Below are 19,313 nucleotides of genomic sequence, written 5' to 3'. Positions count from 1 at the left end.
AATGGTGGCTCTAAACATGCTCTAAAACATTATTGATTAGACAAACTCCAATTAAAACAACCCTGAGATATCATTTTACACCTGTCAGTTGGCTAAAATGATAAAAAATGGAAGTGATAAATGTTGGAGGAGACGTGGAAAAACTGGGACACTATTGTTCATGGAATTGTGAACTTACTTGGCAGTTTTGGAGAGTCATCTGGAATTATTTCCAAAGAGTTGTTAAACTACTTATACCCTTTGACCCCGTAATAACACTACTTGCTTTATATCCAAAGATGATTAGGGGAAAAGGAAAAAACCTATATGGTATAAATGTTTATAGTAGATCTTTTCGTGGTGGGAAAGAATTGGAAATTATACGCCCATCAATTGGGGAATGGCTGAACAAGTTGTAATATATGTTGTGATGGAATATTATTGTGCTACAAGAAATGATGTGCTCAATGATTTTAGAAAAACATGGAAAGACTTGCGTGAAATAGTGAAGAGCAAAATGAGCAATATCAAGAGAACATTATATAGAGTAACAGAAAAATTGTTTTAAGAATCACTTTGAGTAAATAAGGTATTTCAGTTATTATAAATAACCAAATTAACTACAAAGGCCATATGAAGAAAGATACTATCTTCATTCATAGAAAGAAATGGTAAATAGAAGTATGTATAGAATAATTTCACACAGACATGCATGTACTCACATGTATATTTATGTATGTATAGGTAGCATATATGAGTACATTTATATATATATAGGTATAATATGCCTATTTGTTTCTTATGGTATCTATCTCTAGGGCAGGGACAAGGGAACAAAAAGAAAAAAAGAAATTTACATGACAATTTTGTCATATATTTGAAAGGAATAGCAGGTTGTGCATAGTAGATTTGCAGTTTCATGTGCAATCATCTTTATTGTTGTATACTACATTACTAAAATATTTGCTTTACTCCATAAATTAAAAATAAAACATTTTTAAATAAAAACAATGAAAAATAAATGTCATGAAGTTAGTAGATGGGTGTGTGAAGTATGAGGAACAGCAAGGAGGTCAGTGAGGAACTTTCCCCTCACATCAAGCAGAAAAGCAATCTCTTTGTGCCTTCTACTCAATGCTTCTACTTCTGCCCTCTAGGTCCAATAGTTATGAGGGAATGTTTTCTCCCCTCAGTATGTCTTTAAAGGGGAGGACACAGAAAGGTGCTTTTTGCAACAAGTCTCAGAAAACAAAATCAACCAACTACTTATTAGTAGGAATTTGTATCTGCCATTTATTATACTTAACTGAAGAAAAAGTGGCTGGACTCAAACAAGTTCTTATCTGTCCCGCAGTCAGAACCAGGGAGTAACACAGGCCTCAGGGAAATAAAAGGAAATTCAATTGTAGGACCAAGGAAAGGTTCACCCATATAGTTACATTGCAAAATAATCCCCTTTCAGCTACAAAACCACGCATACTCTTTGACCCAGAAATACCAATAATATGTCTGTATACCAAAGAAATAAAAAACAAAAAATAAAATGCCTTACATGTACAAAAATACTCATAGCAATTCTTTTATTAGTAGCAAAAAACTGGAAATTGAGGGGATGTCCATCAACTGGGGAGTGGCTGAACAAGTTCTATTAATGTGATTGTGATAGAATGGTATTGCACTATGAGAAATAATGAGCATGATGCTCTCAGAAAAAAAAAAAAAGAACCAAACCAAAGAAAACCTGGAAATACTTATGTGAACCAATGCAAAGTGAAATAAGCAGAACCAGGAGACAATTCTACACAGCAACTATAATATTGTATGATGATCAGCTGCAAATGACTTATTCTCAGCAATACAAAGATTCAAGAAAATTTCAAAAGGCCCATGATGAAAAATGCTATCCATATCCACTGAAAGAACTGATTGAGTCTGAAGCTACGTCAGGGCATATTTTTTTAGTTTTCTATATTTAAAAAATTGGTTGATGTTTTCTTTTACAACATGATTGTTATGTAAACATATTCTACATGATTGCACATGTATGACCTATACCAAATTGATTGCCTCCTCATGCATGGAGAAAAGAGAGAGAGAGAATTTGGAACTCAAAATTTTAAAAGGACAATGTTAAAAATTGCTTTCAAGTATCATTGAGAAAAGTAAAATATTAAATAAAACAAAAAAAGAAGTGGCCCTAAAGCAAGACAACTGCCAGAATAATTAATATCAACAGATTGGAGCATTTCTCCTCTGTGGAGTTTGTTGCTAACTTGGAGAGAAAACTGAGCCAACACACAGTTGGCAATAGTGGAGCAGAAATGGAGTGGGTAGATTTCAGAAATTTAGTGTATTGCATGGTATTTACTCATCTAGGGCAAAACACTCAAAAAACCCATCAAGGATCAGCTTGACAAAAATTATGGGGAAATTCAGAAGTTAAGTGACAAACAATAACTCCATAGGGTTTACCAGCAGGATACCTCCTCTGTTTCTAAGAAAGCAACATTTAACTCCATCAAAATTAAAAGGTAATTGAAATTGAGAGAGATGCAGGATTCTTGGTTCTGTAAGAAGGCAGAAGAAATTCAGTTTTACACTGATAGTAACAACCCAAAGTGCTTTTATTATGCCCTGAAAGCCATCTATGAGCCTCAGACCAATGGTGCATTACAGCTACTCTGGGCTGAGAGAGCCTCACTGATCAGTGATAAGGACATGATCTTGGAGAGATGGGCTGAACACTTCCATAGTTTTCTCAACAGACTGTTATCAACCAGTGTTGAAGCCACAAATCATATACCTGAGGTTGATGTCAATCCCTCTCTAGCTGAATTTTCAACTAAAGAAGAGATAATTAATGCCATTAGACTCCTCTCTGGCAAAGTGATTGGCACAGATTCTATTCCACCTGAGATCTATAAGGCAAGGTGTTCACTGCACATACAATAGCTAACTGAAATAATATAGGCTAAATTGCAAAAGGAGATTATACCCTAAGAGTTCAAGGATGCTTTCATTGTCACCTACAAAGGAAAAAAAATAACTTGTCCTGTGGCAATCATGAGGTAGGGTGGCGGGATGCAGGGGCATTCTCTCTTAGTCACTGTTAACAAGATTCTTTTCAGTCTTTAGTAGACTGATCCTTCACCTGACAAATGGGCATCAACCTGAGAGCCAGTGTAGCTTAAGAAAAGAACAAGAACAACTGACATGGTGTTTGCTTCCTGACAGCTTCAGGAAAAATGCCAGAAGTAGCACAGAGGTCTGTATACAACAGTTGTACATATGACCAAAGCCTTTGCCTTTGCCTTGCTTAAATTCAACTCCTTCACAAGACATCACCCTCATGATGTCATTGGTCTTCTTTGAGAATAAAGAAAGAACAATATTTGTAAAATGCTTAGGAAAGGCATTGGTACATAGTAGGCTCTTAATAAATACTTAATCCCTTGCCTGATTTCCACCTCCACCTCCATTGATTGTCCTGTTTCTCTAATACATTACTCTATCACTATTTTTTGAAATCATAAGCATCCTTCTAGACCCAGTTAAAATGTGACTTCTTCCTTGAAATATTCCTTTCCCCATCATTTGTAAGTTTTGTCAGCATGCAACACATTTAACTGCTCTAATCTTTAGCTTACTACTCTGTAAAATGAAAATTTTATCAGGATAGATTGATACATTGATCCTTAGAAGGTAGAGTTCTGGCCTAGTTTTAGGAATACTTGTTACAAGTTCTCCCTTTAATATATACTCACTGTGTAACTTAACTTCTAAGATCTTCAGGCAATTTTTCACTTCTCAAGTATAACTTGTACAGAAGTTTCTAATCTCTAGTGGTAGAAAGAATTTCATCTTCAGGAGTATCCTATGTCAGTGAAATCAACTCTTTATTAAAAGCAAAATGCATAGCTCCTGTTAAAGAGTTTTGTGAATTTCTAATGAGATAAAGAAAGTATAGATCTTAATTTTTAAACTTCAGAATAAGATATAAGTTTTAGTATCTATTATTATTTATACCCCATCTAGAAACAATCTTCTCTCTATAGAATTTCATAGTAAATTGTATCTGCTTATTTGATTCTAATGTATATTTTAATTGTGCAAATACCTGATCTCCAAAATTAGGGTTCATACTTGCAAATCCCACAGCACATGCCACTATGCCTTATTAAAAAGCAGGAACTCAATAACTTTTTTAAGCTTGGATTTATGCATGTTGCTGTCTATCTATTTATCTATTGTCTATCTCTCCATGTGACTATATCTAAATCTACAGCTATATCTATATATTTATCATTATGTTTTTCCTAATCTTCATGTTTCAAATTAGTAAAATAGCTGATAAAAATTGAGTGACAGTTTTCAGAATATTTAAATGTAATATGAGTGGTGAGAATAAAATAGCACCATTTTATGAATAAGCTCAATTACCCTAATGAAATAAAATTGGAGAAAATGAAGAGGAATTGGGGGGGGGGAACTATCAAGTTCTAACATACAACAAAATTCAAGGAATGCTTAGATCTAGAAAGAATTTCAAATATCCTTTAGACTGATTTTACAGATAAGAAAAAAGAGACTCAGATGGGTTAAAATACTAAATGAGTTACCAAAGATCACTCAAAATCATTATAAATATCTTAAAGCTCTATTAATAATCATTCTACAGGTCTTTTATAGGTCTTTAAAGAAAGCTTTTCTTAGCATTTGAGAAAGTGAAAAGTATTATCCATTTTCTCACTCCTTCATAATTGTGACTTATCCATGATCATCAACATTATCCTTACTGTCAGTTATTCCTAAGTAGAAAGATCTACACTCCAGGAGGTATATTACTTTCTTTAGTCAGTGAAAACACCATTTAGATACTAAAACAGTCATTTGTTAGTGGTGCCTTTCTTACCCAGAAGACCAAACAGCTTCTAAGCATAGCTAAGTTAGTCCCAAGGAGGAGGTCATGTACCAGAAAGACTTATTGTTATTGTTGTGCTGTTGTTTTTATTTTATCACTATCAATACTAACATTTCTAGAAACTAAAATAAAAATTAAACAGTCAATTAAGCTATGAGCAGAAAAGAATATATACTGTTCAGAGACCTCTAATGTACTTATGCATAATTAAGAAACTTAGAGCTGGAGTTGAATTCTAATCATTTATTTTGCCAATTCACTAACTAACCTAATTAGTTGAATGTGCTCATTTAAAATATGATGAAATGAATTTATAACAAAAATTTAATCTGTAAATATATTTCTGCCTTCTTGAAAGCAGTGAGTTACAGCAAATCTGTTATTCTATTTCTTTGAAAGTAGTATTTCCATATTTTTTATGATTTCATATCGTACCTATTATTTTGAGTTATTAAACTGCTAACATTTTAGACAGAAAGAAAGGTTTATTAACAATATGCATGTGGGTGTTTAATAAATGTTTCAGGAATTTTTAATTTGATGATATATGCAATTGTTCTATAGTAAATTATATTGGTATTTCAAAAGCATTTTTATGGGAATAGAACATGATTAGTGTTTGAAATCCTTATTATAGAAATATGGAATCAATAAAGAAATTCTTATTAGCTTTTCAAGTTCAGGGCACAGAAATAAAAATCTATTATAATGTCTATAAATTAATGTAGATAAACAAATTACTATGGATCCATTTAACAAAATAGCAGAATTTGAGTAAGCTGTAATATACCTTTATGGAGTGGCTTGAATATAGTACTTAAATTTTTGCTAGTTGTAGATTTGGAATACCACTTCAAGTAGGGACTCTTCCATTATTGCAGAGTCTTGCTTAAGGAGGTATGAGACAACATGTAATCTGGAAATGAGCAGTGGAGCTTACAAAGGTATCAAGAATCACTACATGTTATAAAATAATATAGTGCATATAGTAACATAGTAAATGATTTTAAGCAACAAAAGAATAATGAATTAAGTGGTTTCATTCACTCTAAAGAATGTACCAAGTACCAACTTTTCCTTTTTCTTATTTTCTTTTGTATAATTCTTTAGCATGATTGGATAAGTACTGAAAATGTAGCCTAACACCATAAGAAATTCTAATCCCAAACAAAGAATTCACCATGGTATAATGGCACATTTTTCGCTAAAGAAATCCATATTCATTGTCTATGAAGACATGAAGAAACCATGAATTCTTAAGATATTTGAGCATAACTTGAAGATATCGATGAAGACCAGGATCCATCCTGTTGGATACCTATTTAATAACCAATAACACTATTTTAAAAATCTATGTGGATCTATAGAAAATTTCACATCTGATTTTCTAGATATACTATAACTTTCGTTATTCAATTCAATGCAATTCATTCAACATTTACAAATTAAACCGACTATCTTGCCAAAGTTATAATAGAAAAGGTTAATAAAAGAAAGAAAAATGTTTCTCTCTTTTTATTCAGTCTGTTTTTGTGAAAGGGACTTATTTTATAGGTCAATAAGATTGACCAAATGGATAGAGATTTGAAGTCGATGTCATAAAGATCTGAGTTCCAACCTTGTCTCTGATGTATACTAACCACATAATCATATGCTAGGCAGTTAATTTCTCTATGCCTGAGACCAGCGCTCTCAAACTAAATTAGACATAGGTGGCAATTAGTCTGCTCATGATGATCACTGTGGTCATATGTTGACTTAGATTTAAGAGTAATATCTATATTTCATTGTATTTTTATTTATTTTGTTAGCTATTTCTCAATTACATTTTAATCCATTTCAGATCAGACTCAGTTTTTCAGGCCAATTGCCTGCATTGAGTGTTTGATGCCCCTGTCATAGGCAACTCACTAAAATTATAAGTTACAAGGTAGAGTCATGATGGTAGAGTAATGGAAGAATGGCAACCAAACTGTCCCAGTATTCCCCTCCAAACAACTTCAAAATAATGCCTTAAATTGAATTCTCTAGTGTCAGATGTAACAAAAGGTCAGGGTTAGACATTCTTCTACTGGATTAGATATTCTTCCAGTGGGGTAATTAGGTGATTCACTGGATATAGTGCTGAGACTAGAGTCAAGAAGACTCATCTTTATGAGTTCAAATCTGGCCTTAGACACTTACTAGCCATGTGACCCTGGTCAAGTCACTTGACTCTGTCTCAGCTTCTTCTTCTGTAGAATGAGCTGGAGAAGGAAACCACAACCACTGCAGTGTCTCTGTGGAAAAACAAACAAACAAGCAAAGACATGGAATCACAAAGAGTTAGGCATGACTGAAACATTTGAAGAATAACAAGAAGTTGTATTCAGCCTAAGACAACTAAGGAGCTCATTAGGAGAGATCTGTGATATGGGATGATGGTTGCCTTAAGTCCACAGGCATGCAATACCAGTGATGTGTGGCATCCAAAATAGGCTAATCTGTAAGAAAAATCTCTTAGGCAGAGTTCCAAGTCAATAGTATTTAATTAAAGGGTCCATGATCCCCTCTTATTCAGTGGATCTCAAATGTTCCTCATAATCTGAGATGTTTCCTTTTACTCAGGGCCTTACTTTCATAGGGCTTGATTCCCAAACATGAAAAAAGTGTAATAAAATACAGAATTTCATTGGTTGAAAGACCTTGATTTTGATCCTCCAGGATGGCCAGAAATGATGCATCAGTAAGAGTCATCAAAAGATGGGCAAAGCAAAGGTCATCTGGGCTGATTAAGTGGTCATAAGATGGTTACCTGCTCATCTTGACCAAGAGAAGGTGTTCTGAAGATAGAATAAAACAAATTGGAGACTTTCCTTATCACACTACCTATGAATATGGAATTTGAGCAAAATAGGACAAAGATATCTTTGTCAGTATTCTTGTGGTTGGGCAAACAAGTGGGGAAGGTTGGGTTAAAGCTTATCCCAATATTCCTATATGATTTATGCAAAATAAGTATTAATGCATATTTATCCTTGCACTATTGCTAGATGACAAACTGAATGAAGTTCTGATTAAATGACTAGATGAGTGTATCACTAATAATTGCTAAGAATTATTGCCACTTACAGAATCACACTGATATGATTAATACCTATTGGGATGGAGTAGGGGTTAAGTGAATCATTTCTCACAGGTGGGAGTGGTGATACTGAGAGCAGAAGTAATAGATTTGGCACCTCTCAGGCCAGAGGTTGCAAGTGGATGAAGCAACTGTTCAGAAATAGATTGCAGAGGCCCATTGTGCTAGTACTAGGCAGAGGACCAAGTGGTGTTTGGCAGTTCCATTGCTAATACCCTCTTCCGGGTTACAGTTCAAGGACAGAGAGCAGTACTTTGGGTCACAAGGAAGCAGGAGCTCTGAGATACAGCATTACTTGGAACTGCAAGAAATCAGGGAGCTTTCCTGAGTGAGGACTAGAGCTCAGACCAGAAGATTAGTGACCACATTTCTACCTGGATCACACCAACTTAGAAGCATCAAAAACTTCCAACCCCCCACAACTAACTTTGGAAACGCCAATGTGGATTTTTTCCCCTTTCTCGCAGCATCCCCCAAGCCCTGGTTCACCTACCCTCCTTGCACACCCTCGGTCCAGAGATGAATTGTGCCACTGAAGCCGAGTTCAACATCTACCTCGCCACCAATTCCCACAAGGTTACTCATTTTAAATAGTATCCACCCAATACAAGTAAGGACTGAAAACTCCAGTGTAAGGAAGATAAAACATGAGGAAACTGTATTTTACAGATTGCAGTACATTCTTAATAAGTACTTAAAAGGCAAAGTAGTGACCAAAGAAAAACTCCAGGAAGCCAAAGAGATCTACAGAGAGCATTTTCAAGATGATGTCTTTAATGAAAAGGGATGGAGTTATATTCTTGAGAAATATGCTGGCCATCTTCTGATAGAAGTAAGAGCAGTTCCTGAGGGTTCTGTCATTCCCAGAGGAAATGTTCTCTTCACAACGGAAAATGCAGCTCCAGAATGCTATTGGCTTACAAATTGGATTGAGACTATACTTGTTCAGTCCTGGTATCCAATAACAATAACTACAATTTCCTGAGAGCAGAAGAAAATTTTGGCAAAATATTTGAGGGAAACATCTGGTAACCTAGATGTCCTGGAGTACAAATTACATGATTTTGGCTATAGAGGAGTTTCTTCACAAGAGACAGTTGGTATAGGAGCAACTGTGCATTTGGTTAACTTCAAGGGAACTAATACAGTAGCAGGAATTGCTTTAATTAAAAAATACTATGGAACAAAAGACCCTGTGCCCGGATATTCTCTTCTGGCTACAGAACGTAGTACCATTACAGCCTGGGGCAAAGATTATGAAAAAGGTGTTTTTGAACATGTAGTAACACAGTTTTCATCAGTGCCTGTGTCTGTGGTCAATGATAGCTATGGTGTTTATAACGCATGTGAGAAAATCTGGGGTGAAGATTTACAGCATTTAACTGTATCAAGGAGTGGAGAAGCAACACTAATAATTAGGCCAGATTCTGAAAATCCTTGACACTGTATTAAATGTTTTGGACATTCTAGGTAAGATGTTTCCAGTTACTGAAAATTCAAAAGAGTATAAATTATTGCCACCTTGCTTCAGTTATTCAGGGAGATGGAGTTGATATCAATACCTTACAAGAGATTGGTGAAGGCATAAGGAAAAAAAAAAGTGGAGCGTTGAAAATATTTCCTTTGGTTCTGGTGGAGCTTTGTTACAGAAGTTAACAAGAGATCTTCTGAATTGTTCATTCAAATGCAGTTATGTGGTTACCAATGGCCTTGGGATTAACGTTTGAATGACCCAGTTGCTGATTCAAACAAAAGGTTAAAAAAGGGCCAGCTATCTCTACATAGGAGACCTACTGGAAATTTTCTTACCCTTGAGGTAGGAAAAGGAGATCTTGAAGAATATGATCGTGATCTTCTTCATACTGTCTTCAAAAATGGAAAGGTGAAAAAAATTACTCGTTTGATAAAGTACAGAAAAATGCCCAGTTGAGTAGTGAACTGGAAAAGGCACCTCGTTAAGCTTTGTTCTCTGACTGTGTGTGCCTGCATGTGTGAATGTGTGATGCATGGATAATATTGTACAGATCTGTGTCTGGGGTTTATGTATTTTATGATACATTACAGCCAAATTATTTCTTGGTTTGTGGACATACTGCCCAATTTTATTTTGTTTTATGCTAGTCTTTAGGAGATCGCATATTAGGAAAAGGCATTTAACTGTGTAAAAGATTTAATGCTGAAGTAAGCTTTTTAGGGCCCTTTGCCAATAGATAGTGATTCAATTCGGCATTTATCTTTTCACAAATAACAGAAAACTGAAAAACCTTTTTATATATAACAATATCACATAAAACAAATTTGCATAAAATTATCATGATTGCTTTATGTTTGTATTTAGCTTGTATTTTTGTACAAACAATATTGTGCAATATGTATTTAAAGTTTCAGTGATTTTTCTGTCTTTCCAAATTTTCATGATTTTTATGAGCACAGACTCTCAAGATAATACTTGAAGATAAATTTCATTGCCTTTTGTCCATTAATCAGCAATTAAAACATAGTTTTAAGAAAGTTGTGTGTGTTACTGTGCCATTTGAAAATTGTCAAGACTGTACCCTCTAGAATTACTGATCTCACTGCCTCATGTAGAATTTACGAACCATTCTACATTAAAGAAAACTGTTGTTGCTACCAGAATGTTTAGTCACTATATGGAGTCCATATCTTCCTGATCGTGCAAGGCATACAAGTGAAATGCCAAACTTGAAAGAAGAAAGTATTGCAATTTGTATGTCAGTTATTGACTGTTGATCTAATATGCACTTCAAGATTTCGAAGAGATAATGTTAAGAAAATTCCTCTTCCAGTATAGAATATATACATATATGTAAAATACTGACAGATGTGTAAGTGGTATATTTTGAAGTAATTACATTCCCAGATTTAGTTTTCATATTCTACAGATAACATGATTTCAGAGTGAAATACTGGACTGGGTAGTACACTGTTATGTTTTCATTTTTACTTTTATATTTTTCATTAAGATTTTTCTTCCTTTTGTCAAAATGAATGTTAAATTCTGCAAATATATTTTATCAACTTTTAAAAGAAATAAACAACCCTTCAATGCAAAAAAAGAAAGCACCAATGTAAAAAAATGGAAACCTGGGAAAGCTCACTCCTCCTTCACACCAGGAACTGAGCTCTATTTCACATAAAGATCAAAGTTAAGAAATAAACTTGAAAAACATGTTAACAACAAAAAAGAACTTGACCATAAAACTGTTTTGGTGACAGACAAGATCAAGACACAAACTCAGAATAAGACAATAATTTCAAGAAAAAAAATACTACAAGCAAAGTGTGAAAGGAAAAAGAATGAATTGAACTTACGCCCAGTAACAATTACTTGAAGAACTAAATACATGATTTTCAGATTTTTGGAAGCCAACATGGCAGAGTAAGCAATAAATCACTCTAGTTCTCACATAGTCACCTATAGACAATGTTGGGGCAGCTAGGTGGTGCAATGGATAGAACATCAGTACAGTGGTCAGAAGGACCTGAGTTCAAATCTCAACTCAGACACTTGACACTCACTAACTGTGTGACTTTGGGCAAGTCACTTAACCCCAATTACCTCATCCTGGGCCATCTCCAGTCAACTTGATGAATATGTAGTCATTGGATTTACATGGCTTTGGAGGAGAAGTGAGGCTAGTGACCTGCACAGCCTTCCCTCACTCAAAACAAAGTCAGGTGCAAGTCATGTCTTCATTTCTCTGATGGCATGGTCTTCTGCAGCAATGATGGATGAACACACAGACAATGATAAAATTGCACCCCAGAAAAATTCTTGGAACAGCAGAACCAGTAGAAAGACAGGGTAAAGTGGTGTTTTAGCAAGTAGAATTGAAGGATTGTTCAGAAAGGACTACATCACTCTGGTAAAAGAACAGTGCATTCCACAACAGGAAGCTCTCCAGCAAGTCAGCAGCAAGCCCCACTTCAACAAATCAGATGAAGATCATGAGCCCCCATGTGGTAGGGCAAGCATACCTGTTCTACTCCCATGGACCCTAGCATAACCAGAAGAACTGGCAGATTCCAACTGTGAAAACCATTATATGTTTCGGTAAAACCCATGGAAAACAGACATCCTCAATTGGCCAGAACTCCATGTTATTCAGCATAGCCCTGAGAAATGTAAAAACACCCCACCAGGCATCAGTGCATGATAGACACCATCACTATAACCCCAGCTCAGCACCAGGTAAACTGCCAGACCTCTATAGCCTCCAACATCTTAAGGAACCCCACCTCACCCTCTTGACACAGCACCAGACACAAAGGTCACACATAGGTCTCATGGCAGCATCAGCAGAGCAACATTTAAATAGCTGGGGCCAAGAGCCACTATGACAAGAAACCTGAAACACAGCCCCTACCACCCTGGGAGCAGAGAGAAAATATAAAACAAAGGAACAAAGGGGAAAAAAAAAGAGCAAAAACCAAGAAAAAACAACCTGAACATAGACAATTTTTATGGAACAGGGAAGACCAAGACACAAACTCAGAAGAGGATAACTGTCAAAATACCTATGGGCAAAACCAAATAAAAATGCGAAATGATCTTAATCCCAGAAAGAACTTATTGAAGAACTCAAAAAGGAGCTTAAAATCAGAGGTAAAAGAAAAATTGGGAAAAGAAATGATGCTGAGGCAAGAGAAATATGAGAAAGGGGCCAACAGCTTAAAGAAAGAAAACAACTGCTAAAAAGAGTTGGCCAAGTGAAAAAAGAGATACAAAAATCCACTGAAGAAAACAACTCGTTATGGAACACAATTGGCCAAATGGAAAAGAAAGTACAAAAACTAATTGAGGAAAAAAACATTTTAAAAGTTATAATTGGGCAAGCAGAACCTAATAACTCTATGAGACATCATGAATCAATCAAGCAAAATCAAAAGAATGACAAAATGAAAGAAAATGTAATATACCTCATGATGAAAAAAAATGAGCTGGAAAATATCTCCACAAGACATAATATCAAAAGCATTGGACTACCTGAAAGCTATAATCAAAAGGAGGACCTGGACAATATCTTTCAAGAAATTGAAAAGGGAAATCTTGATGTCCTGGAACCAGAGGACAAAATAGGCATTAAAAAAATCCACTGATCACCTCAGGAATGAGATCAAAATAAAAACTGGAAGCAAAATTATAGCCAATTTTCTGAACTATCAAGCAAAAGAAAAAAATGCCATAAGTGACCAGAAAGAAATAATTTAAATATCAGGAAGTCACAATCAGGATTACATAGGGTTGGGCACCTGCAACATTAAAGGACTGGAGGTCATAAGATATGATATTCCCAAGAATGACTTACTTGACCAAATTAAGCACAATACATCAAGGGAAATAATAGTTATTCAACAAAATAAAAGGATTTGAAACTTATAAGGAGAAAAGTAGAATTAAACTAAAACTTTGATTTCTATATCAAGACCTAAGAGAAACATATACAATAAAAAGGGAAAAGGAAACCTAAGGGATTCAAAGGAGTTAAACTATTTACATCACAACACAGGACAAGAATATTATTGTTTTAAACAAAATTTAAAAAAAATTAATCGTATCACTAATACTACAACTATAGTGAATATACATAGACAGAGGGTATTGGCATAAGGTGAATTTGAGGGAATGGCATAAAAAAATAAGACATGAAAAAAGAAGAGTGTACTGGATATAGAAGGAAGGGAGAGGTACAATGGGGTAAGTTATTCCCCATAAAGAAAGGTGAAAGTCTTATTATATTGGAGGTGAAGATGAGAGGGTAGACAATGAGCATTGCTTGAACCTTATTTTCATCAGTACTGACTCAAAGAAAGAATGATATACACAATCATTTGAAAATGCAAATTTTTCTTACCTAACAGGGAAGTAAGAGTGGAGGAGATTAAGTAATTGGGGGGTGAGAACTGACAGAAGGGAGGGCAGATCAGGGGAGGTGATAGACAGAAGCAAAACATTGGTAAGGAGGGAAAGCATGAAAAGAGAGAGAGGACAAACAGAGGGAATAATACGATGGAGGGAAATACACAGTTAGTAATCATAACTATAAATGTGAATTGGACAAACTCTCCCATAAAATGTAAGCAGAGAGCAAAATGGATCAAAATCCAGACTCCTACAACCTGTTTTTTTTTTTTTTTACAAGAAACACACTTCAAACAGAGAGATACATAAAGAGTAAAGGTAAAGGATTGGAATACAGTCTATTATGCTTCAACTGAAGTAAAAAAAAAAAAAAAAAACATCAGGGGTACCAAATGTGATTGCAAACAAAATAAAAGTAAAAAAAATAACTCATTAAAAGAGATAAGGAAGGAAGCTACATCTTGGTAGCTATCATAGACAATGAAGCAATATCAATACTAAACATATATGCACCAAGTGATTTAACATCCAGATTCTTAAGGAAAATTCAAGAAGTGAAGTAAGTTCCAGGAAGAAACAGCAAAACTACGCTAATGTGGCACCTTCACTTTCTCCTCTCTGAATTCAATAAATCCAGCCAAAAATAAAGAAGAAAGAAACTAAGAGAATATTAAGTAAATAGTAAAGAGTATATTAAGAAATTTAGATATGAGAGACCTTCGGAGAAAATTTAATGGAATAGAAAGGAATATACGTTTTCTTTTTTTTTTTTATTTAACTTTTAACATTTATTTTCACAAAATTTTGGGTTCTAAATTTTCTCCCCTTTTGTCCCCTCCCCCACCCCAAAACACCGAGCATTCTAATTGCCCCTATCACCAATCTGCCCTCTCTTCTAGCATCCCACCCTTCCCTTGTCTCCATCTTCTCTTTTGTCCTGTAGGGCCAAATAACTTTCTATACCCCTTTACCTGTATTTCTTGTTTCCTAGTAGCAAGAGCAGTACTCGACAGTTGTTCCTAAAACTTTGAGTTCCAACTTCTATTAATCCCTCCCTCCCCACCCCTTCCCTTTGGAAGGCAAGCAATTCAATATAGGCCATTTCTGTGTAGTTTTGCAAATGACTTCCATAATAGTCGTGTTGTATAAGACTAACTATATTTCCCTCCATCCTATCCTGTCCCCCATTGCTTCTATTCTCTCTTTTGATCCTGTCCCTCCCCATGAGTGTTAATCTCAAATTGCTCCCTGCTCCCCATGCCCTCCCTTCCATCATCCCCCTACCCTGCTTATCCCCTTATCCCCAACTTTCCTGTATTGTAAGATAGGTTTTCATACCAAAATGAGTGTGCATTTTATTCTTTCCTTTAGTGGAATGTGATGAGAGTAAACTTCATGTTTTTCTCTCACCTCCCCTCTTTTTCCCTCCACTAATGAGTCTTTTGCTTGCCTCTTTTATGAGAGATAATTTGCCCATTCCATTTCTTCCTTTCTCCTCCCAATATATTTCTCTCTCACTGCTTGATATCATTTTTTTAAGATATGATCTCATCCTCTTCAATTCACTCTGTGCACTCTGTCTCTATGTGTGTGTGCGTGTGCGTGTGCATGTGTGCATGTGTGCGTGTGTGCGTGTGTGTGTGTGTGTGTAATCCCACCCAGTACCCAGATACTGAAAAGTTCCAAGAGTTACAAATATTGTCTTTCCATGTAGGAATGTAAACAGTTCAACTTTTATAAGTCCTTGCTGACTTCTCTTTGCTGTTTACCTTTTCATGCTTCTCTTCATTCTTGTGTTTGAAAGTCAAATTTTCTTTTCAGTTCTGCTCTGCTCATCAAGAATGCTTGAAAGTCCTCTATTTCATTGAATGACCAATTTTTCCCCTGAAGTATTGTTGGGGGTGTAAGCTCAGTTCCATGTGGACAGTCTCGGACGGGTAAAGGTGAGGACTTCTAAACCTTAGAGTTCTCATGAGGCCCCCCAGGAAACAGAAGGGAATTGAGGAGTGAGATCTCGTGTATTTCCGCCTCTTCTTGTGAGAACGTGATGGGAGAGAGCATGCCCGCCCTCGAGACTGGCCCGGATCTGGGCACACCTATTGTAATCTAACAGGCACGGTATTCAGGTGCAAACTATGCGGCAGGAGAGCTTAAGTAGGGTCAGGAAAGCCCGAAGGCGCTCTTAGCGCTGAGGGGCCCTTTCAGGACAGAAGGCCCCTTTTCCTCTCTTCGCTCTTCCCTCTCCCCTCTCTCCCCACTTCCACTTCTGCTTTCATTCTCTTACTGTAAGATCTTTGCCTCCTTGGGAGATTTCTCTCTCTCTCCTAAGGAAGAGTTCCCCCTGCACATGTAACCAGGACCCTGAATAAAGCCTAACCCTTGTTCGACTCCAAAAAGTCTCTTCTCTCATACGTTTATCCGGTTTGGCCAGCCAAAGACCTGCGATAGGTAAGGTAAGACTCGGGTAGCCCTCAGTCCTCTAGGCCTGGCAAAGTATTATACTCAGTTATGCTGGGTAGGTGATTCTTGGTTTTAGTCCTAGTTCCTTTGACTTCTGGAAACAAAACTAATATTCTATGTAGTTGAAATGATGATATACTTACAGTAATTTGTTTAATTATAAGTGATCTAGGAAGGGCAACATATTAATTCATTATTGTTCTAGCTTTTTATGCAAGAAGAACCAGGAAAAATGGGAGATGAGGGGAGACAAGTAAACTGCTTACAGGCACATACGCATGTGTATGTGTGTATATATATGATTATATATACATACATATATATATATATATATACATATATATATATATATATATAACATACACACACCCATGTATATTTTCCTTAATGGCCTGCTTTGCCTTCCTTTGGGCATAAGGAGACTAAGGGGAAAAAATCAAACAAAAAAAAATGTGTAGTTGTATAATTTCTGAGGCATCTTCATCAGCTGTAATCTTTCCTTATTAATGTACAACGTTCCCCAGAAGCATATTGGGCTCCATGGATCTCTGCTGTGTAAAAATTGCTGAATTGGCATGGGATGAATATGTGAATTACAGCTCATCTCCTTAGAAAAAGGTTGGACCCAAACTACTGATATCAGCCTTAATCATGAGAACGTAAAAGGGATAGGATATCTATTCTGCTCCTAGGCAGGTACCACTTTGCATTCTCATTCCCACACCAGTTGCCAAAACTCCAAAAAGGCACTGATAATCAAATCAGGACTACTTTTGATCCCATCAAAGGTACAATTTACTTCCGTACATATGGTTCAACTCAGAATTATAAGAATTCTGAGTTGTAGGCTGCCCAGGGTCAGACTCTATTAAATCACTATACACATACACATCTACATATGTATACACCTAGTCCTACATATACATACATACACACATATATATGTACACACATACATATATGTAAACACATATGTATGTATATACACACAGAGGAATTCTGAGTCCTTATAAATCATCATCCCAACTCCATTCTATCATCCACCTCATTACACCTTATTCTCTTCCCTCTCAACCCTCCCATCCCAGAGTCTTAACCAGATGCTTATCCCTTCCTCTTGTCCTCTGTAATGTCATTTCCATAGGCATTATGCTTCTAATCTTTTCATCTCCAACTCCTTACATTTTTTTAACAATTACTAAAGTCTGACTTCGTTTTGATGAAACAGTTTCCCTGGCCAACCTTTTCAGTACTGGATTTACCTTTTCTCATTTTACTTGCTCACTGGTCAAAGTGGGGATTGGGAAAAAATAAAAGCAGCACAAAACTAGTTGCTTCCTATGGCCACTTTCAAATTCTCCCACTATTACCATCATTTGGTAACCTCTCATTCTTTGAGATACATGTCATTTCTGTCTAATACCCGACAAAAGTCCTGATAACTGTTTTCTTCATGTCTCCAGGTAATTTCTCTTCCTTCCTCAGTATTTTCAGTACATGCCTCAGAATATATTTTTTTCTTCCCAATTCCTCTCATTGTACTAGATGTCTTCCATATGCATACTGACCCTCTTGCAAATAAACTAACCACTCAGTTCCTCAACCTACTTGTTCCTCATTAGTTATTCTTGCACTCCATCTCAGTCCCACACGAAGCTGGTCATATCCTTGATTTTATCATCTCACACAAATGTAGCATCTCAGTCAAGGATTCAAAAACACTTTGTCTGACCATAATCTATTGGCTCCCCACCACTTCCTCTACCTTCCCCTACCAAACCCTAGTCTCTTTCCACATTATGATCCCCAATCTCACAACCACTCTCTTCTTTGCTTGGACATTTCCTCTGTGCTAGTTGCTCTACTCTGTTCCTCACTTTCATCCCCCAGTGAATTAGTTCAATTTTACCCTCCTTTCTTTTTCTAGGTGCTTGTCACACATATCATATCACTGATTATGCCCTGCTGTGCTTCACCCTTGGATGACTCTTGCTATCTGCCATCTTTGCTGCTACAGACATTCTGATGAATGAAAGTATAGAAAGTCATATAACACTGCAGACTGAGTCCACCACAAATTTATATTACATATGTGAATGAGGTCTTCACTGCCTCTAGGCACTCTTTCTATACTTCCTTTATCATCTAACTCTTGGAGTGGCTCTTTCAAAACTTTGCAATTTTCCTCAGAATCTTTCTTGACCTCTCTTTTCCCTGAAATCTCAGCTGAGAACCTTGCTATTCTTTTTAGAAAATTCTGTGATACTAAGATTTTATATTCTATTTTCCTATACCACTAAGGGATAATAAAATCATCAAATTTTAGCCTTTCCATTTGGCATAAGTGCATGTAGCATTTAGTAGGATTGTATCAGAGGATAAGAAGTACACTGTAACAATCAGTCCAAACACCTTTGACACTAATGTTTTGCATAGCATTGTATGACTTACAAAATATTCAGTTCACTTAGAATATTTAAGGTAGGTAATACCCATATAATCCCCATTTTAAAACTGAAGAAATTGAAATATATAGAGGTTAATTCACTTGCTCATCATCACACAGCTCTAAAATAATAGGGTCATTGTTTGAACACAGATCATCAGACTGTAAACTCAGGGCTCATGAGAATATGACACAAAATCTTTTAAGAAGCATTCTTTGCTATGTAAAAAATCCCACTGTGCTATAAGAATAGTCTGTAAAATGAGCAGCAATTTGTTAGCTCAGGCAGTGAACACAAAATAATTTCATAAATTTCCAACTCCAAACAAAACACTGTCTTAAAAAGTCTGTCAAATTTTATGAAGATTATCCTATATTATTTCCAAATATATTTAAGTAAAAGGGCTACATAAAAACATGACTACACTTACAGGTTCAGAGACAATAGATTTGATAGCTTCCTTGTAATTTATTATTATTATAATCTTAGTGCAGTGTA

The 19,313-nt window shown here is 35.8% G+C and overlaps 1 pseudogene; it reads left to right on the top strand.

Annotated features, from left to right (window-relative positions):
• Nucleotides 1–8,543: 8,543 nt before the first annotated feature.
• On the top strand, nt 8,544–9,983 carry LOC140502599 (nicotinamide phosphoribosyltransferase pseudogene; annotated as a pseudogene).
• The last annotated feature ends 9,330 nt before the right edge of the window (nt 9,984–19,313 follow it).

Source organism: Notamacropus eugenii, chromosome 4 (assembly GCF_028372415.1).
Source record: "Notamacropus eugenii isolate mMacEug1 chromosome 4, mMacEug1.pri_v2, whole genome shotgun sequence".
Lineage (NCBI taxonomy): Eukaryota > Metazoa > Chordata > Mammalia > Diprotodontia > Macropodidae > Notamacropus > Notamacropus eugenii.
This window is presented reverse-complemented; position numbering and strand designations above follow the sequence as displayed.